This window comes from Ptychodera flava, assembly GCF_041260155.1.
Source record: "Ptychodera flava strain L36383 chromosome 3 unlocalized genomic scaffold, AS_Pfla_20210202 Scaffold_27__1_contigs__length_13241970_pilon, whole genome shotgun sequence".
NCBI lineage: Eukaryota > Metazoa > Hemichordata > Enteropneusta > Ptychoderidae > Ptychodera > Ptychodera flava.
Window position 1 is genome coordinate 4,372,941 of NW_027248281.1, and position 5,555 is coordinate 4,378,495.

Below are 5,555 nucleotides of genomic sequence, written 5' to 3' on the forward strand. Positions count from 1 at the left end.
CATTTTTGATGTAGTAACTTTGGGGATGTCGTCAAAAAATCCACTGGTATTGAAAGCGCTGTAATATGTGTATTCAATATCAGTGCACAAACAATACTACATGTGCATTATATGTGTATACTTATAATTTTGGTGTGTGTAATGAGAGACAAACGATGTGAGGTTATAATAAAAGTGGTTTACGTACATTTTTTACATGAATACCTACAAATGTACGTTGTATGTCATGAACCAATGCGACCTTTTCCAAGGTAACAAGTGGTCCGATGTGCCATATTGCCTTGTTTACTATAAGTAACTAAAAATAGACTTGAACTGACTTTACCTGGTGCGCATCATTGTAGTCATGACCTCAATGTGAAATTTGAATAATCATGACGTATAACAATGTTGCTTTCCTCGAATGATGGACAAAGTTCATTATTAATGTAAGAAGCGCGAATGGCATAGTTACTTTGCTTAAAACATTCTCCCATTTATGCATTATGCCGACGTTAATGGGATACAGTCGTCGGAACTGCACTCAAAGGTCGTATGGGACCCATACGACCAATTTAAACCCTGTATCCAAGGTACAATGGTGATTGGTGAAAGTTAAAACATGTCTGTCATAATATACATCGTATGATTTAAATGTTGAAGCTATGTTGATGAGGTTAGTCTAGATATCAAGAAACTCGCACAGGGGCAGTTCCGACGACCGTTTCCCTTTAAACATCGATTGTAACGTCGCAATATAACCTTACAAGTCGAGGTCGAGGTCCCTAGGTAAACTGTTATCAGTGATGATGAGCTTGTTGCATCGACACTTTGCTCCGTTGTGTAATGTGTTTAGTTACCGAAACTGTACCGGACGAGTCTTATCTGTTGCATGGGAACAACATCATGACACTCGTTTCAGTCTAAATTATCAGAATCTAAATTAATAGTCAAACAAAACAATATTGATGAGGATAAAAAGCAATGAACACATCTCTGACAAATTGTGAAGCCTTTCTAAAATATTCTACCCCGCGACTATCAATAAACGCAACAGGTGTCTCCAAGAATAGAACGCCATGACATTTCACTCATCGGAACAATGTCGTGCGCGTGCGCAGTAACACTTGCGTATGGTGTTCCTCTTTTGGTCATTAATTACTGATCTATGTATTTGATAACTCTTGTATAACTCTAAGAATAACTCTTTGTTTCCGCTGTTGTTTACTCGCAGAGCGATCACTGCGTCTATCCCTGGCGGTATTAACTCGCAGGAACTTATCGAGGTAGGTTCTCGCTGCAGTATTTTACCTGAATATACGTAACTGATATTTATCAAAAACTGCCTTATATTGTGTGTTACATTGGTGGAAACCTCTTCCGCCAGTCAATATGACATCCTTTAATGTATTTGTTTCAGGATTTAAGGAAACGCAATTAATAGCCTGGGGCTTGCACTGCAAACACGACAGCCGAAATTTAAGATATCGACTATCGAGCTCAACTTTAGTAGCGTTGAAAATGTTGGAAATTGGTGTTGGTGTGGTGGTAGGAATTCTCATTATTCTGATATTAGGCTTCAGAAGACCAAGAAAGGTGAGTGGTTTATTTTGTATATTTTTATTTTACTTTCCATTTCGTTTACATTTTGCTTGTTGGACTAAGTTTCGTGAAATTATAAAATGCTTTACAACGGATACTGATCGCAGTGGCGGATCATAGTCTTAAACGTTTAAAATATATTTTTTCAGTGCAGCGTAATTATCTTTCTAATAACACGGGGAAAATATAAAAAAAACACTATTGTCAGTACTTGTAGACATGGGGTGTGGTCTCTTTTTATGTGTCCTGTCATTTCATGTCATCAATTCAACACAATGACATCATTCTCTACAGAGAGTTTGTAAAAGTACTTGCTCTGTTGTTACAGTTTTTGATCATTTAAAAAAGCTAGTGAAATTAACAGCAACCTTCCACTATTTCAACGATAACCTTGCTGTTAAGTACAAATTGATTACCTGGTTATGCGGAAGTTACTAAAATTAACCGACCCGTAGAAAAAAGTGTTCAATCTATATTACGCCGATACAACCTCGGAACACAAGTATCCAATAGTGGTGCGTATATTTCGCAGCGTGATCAGACATGCACAGCTAACCTGTGTATAGGGTACACAGTGCCACGCCTTACATTCGCATCCAGGGTCGTCCATGTATGATGAAACATCGGGGTCCATTCTGCTCGTCAACTGCATATTAATTTTAAAAAACTGATTTCGTTCTCACATGACAGGGAATAACGCTTTACAAAAATATGTCATTGACTGCGAATCTTTTATAAGAAATATTTCAGACCTTTTGTGGCACATTTTGGTTCAATTCCTTTTATACTTTTTAGCAATTGCTGTTTATCACCATCACCACCACCGTCATCATCATCATCATCATCATCATCATCATCATCATCATCATCATCATCATCATCATCATCATACATACATCATCATCATAAACGTGTCGTCTATCTGTATGAATTCATTGAAAAAGTACAGTATTATGTCACCACTATAAAACACTGAAAAAGGGGCATACGTAAAATCCTTAGGGGCGAAAATAACTGTGAAATCTGCTGGTATAAAAACGATCACATAGTCACTCAAATGTTGAGAGCATTACCACTCTTATTAAATCTGCCGTATCTTATGAACTGAAACAAATTTCCGAATGTTAATTAACGTAGATGACCTTAGAAACACTTTTCCATGTACGTATATGTTGATGTCGCAATTGGTCATTTAAACATACGCAGGGAACACATGTGAACACTGGATGGTTGGTGACATCGTTTAACTGGCGATAATGCTCTTTCGACGCTTTTTACAGCACACATTCATATTTGCTTTAATATTCCTCCTTTGTGCAAACCTTTATTTCACCCCAACCACTAATTCTAATAAAATCAATAAGAATGCTTGCAACAAATCTATAAATGGAATGATAATTTGCGTATTGACACGATGTGAACCCTGTGACCGAATCGAGTGTTTTGTTACCAATCAATTCAGTCGTTTGTGATTAAGATGACAATCATGCGTTTTTATATTTAGTTTTATACTTAGTTTTAGGTTTAATTTTTTAATGTATATTTAGTATTATATTTAGTTTTAGTTTTTGTTTTCTTGCTAAGAAAAATGAAATGATCGGTAAAAAAGTACATTTTTTGTAACTAGTTTTATTTTAATATTTGCAGTTTGTATTCACTTTAGTAGTCGTAAGAGTAGTCAGTGATGTTATATTAAGGTCAAGGTTATTTCAAGGTTTACGGTAGTACGCGCCACCGAATTGAAAGACTATGAACTTGTGCTCAAACTTACTGCTGAGGAAACTTTAAATCATTCCCTTTCGAAATCATGAATAATTGGGTAGTTGTGCAAAATTTGGCAATAGAGAAACAACTTACTCCATCTTATCTATACTTTAAAGTTTAAAATAGCCGCCATTACTGAGTGCTCATTCTGTGAAGATAAATTTATAAGCTGGTGAAAACTTTAATTACTCCATGAGCATAAAATGAACTCCTACGAGTGGTGGATCAAAATATACTGTACAAGTTAGTGAGTCCAAGTATCTTCATTGATAATTATGCTCTTTAAAGAGAGTGAGTTTCCGAAACTGATATCAATAGTCTAAGTATCGCATTAGTGGCTGACCCGCAGTTGTATTCAAAGGTTGTCGATTTAGGTCTATATTTGTTTTTTTAAATCGGTTTCATTGGATTCTATGAATTTGTGTAACGTGTGCGTGTACATATAGATTACGTGTACATATAGATAACGTGTACATATAGATAACGTGTACATATAGATTACGTGTACATATAGATTACCTTTTCCAACGAGCTGGAGGTCAACCCGAAACGTATACAAATTGAATGGCTGAACAATATAATTTCCGTTTTGGTAGCTGTCTAACAGACACAAAAATAAACGAACTGAGAATGCTAAACTGTGTCAGAAACGTTTTTGTAATGTTCTGTGCATCATTAATTTGATTAGAACTGCAATTTCTTTGCACATCTTCAGGTATTTATAGGCCTCCCTATCTGCTAAAACTTTCCTCACCGATACCACAAGGTTAACAAATCATTATGCTAGATAACTTACGCTATTAAAGTAATGAAATGATTCGTGCGTGTTAACAAGACTTGGCGAGGTGTCTTCCAGTATCTCTCTTCATCATTCGATATCGGCATCACTACGAATGAAAAGCTCGATGAATTGCAGGATGAACCTAGGCACTGACATCATGAAGTTACAATAATTATGAAAATTAGAGCCTCGTCGAGAATGAGGAGCTGTAAAATAAACAAGGATTCTTGGTACCATTCGCAACCAAGACAAGGGGCCTGAAGACAAAACGTTTACAAAACAATAAAAATAAAACTATTGTCAATAATACAATCGGCCTTGTAAGAAGCAGTGCACTACTAATCAGGCATTCCGCAGATTTGTTACAATTTACTCTCCTAACGCACTCTCCTTAGTTCGAATCCGGCTATAAATATTGCAATATTGTATTTGAAATGCTCTCTGTTACATATTTATTCTTTTGTAGAGTCTTCCAAATTATTTGACCGTGACTCTCGATTTGGAACGAAATATGAAGCAGAAGTATGTATCTTGTGACCAGATTATATCTAATGTATGTTTGTGTTTCGTCAACAGTTGGAACAAATTTTGAAGACCTTTTACAGGAAAGAAGTGTGCATTGCCGAAAAAGAGCTTAGATTTGCGAAAGGTCAAGTGGATGTGTGATCGATAATCTGAAACTGAAGTTGAAAGATCTCTTCTCAGAAAGTATGGCATTAATCTGAAAGATGATTGGGTGAAAACCGGAAGTGCCTTTGAGGGGTTAAAGGTCAAGGCTCCGGATGAATTTGAAGTTTTCGTGGAATTGGATATCTGGCACGACCAGTCAGCCCTATTCGTCATATCACAGGTTGCTTCAGCTGACAGTCTGGGTATGATTTCATCAAAGTGTCTGGTGGAAGTGGAAGTCTTTCTGAGATGGTGCTCGGTGAGGGCACTGTTTTCCACTCCCAGAAAGTGCTTCATGGATTCCAGAGCGTCCTTCAGAAAGCGGTGAGCGACAACGATGATGAGAAACAAATGCTGACTGAAATGGATGGAACTACTTTGAAAGTGGTGTGGAACTATAAAACAAAAGAGGTCAGAAATAAGACCATCAAGATAGAGCTGATACCATGTGTGTGCTCCAACAAAAGGTAATGACATTACATCCTCAGATGTAAACTTCCTGAAGAATTTCAAATAAAGCATAATGAGAGAGAGAGAGAGAGAGAGAGAGAGAGAGAGAGAGAGAGAGAGAGAGAGAGAGAGAGAGAGAGAGGAGAGAGTCTGGGCTTTTGAGGATTATTTCTTTTTGAAAGTTAATTTATTTATTGGGAAAGCTACAAGATCTAGTCCCATTTTATTAATACAATCATGCGACTTTGTAATATTACTGTACATTGATAAATATATTTTTTAAATCGATTATGACATACATGATCAATTT

General features: G+C 36.5%; 1 long non-coding RNA gene across 1 annotated transcript; it reads left to right on the top strand.

Moving 5' to 3' along the window:
- Positions 1–1,163: 1,163 nt before the first annotated feature.
- LOC139126330 (uncharacterized) lies at positions 1,164–5,262 on the top strand. Its single transcript, XR_011550534.1, has 3 exons — positions 1,164–1,265; positions 1,400–1,575; positions 4,703–5,262. It is a non-coding gene; the product is annotated as an uncharacterized lncRNA (long non-coding RNA).
- The last annotated feature ends 293 nt before the right edge of the window (positions 5,263–5,555 follow it).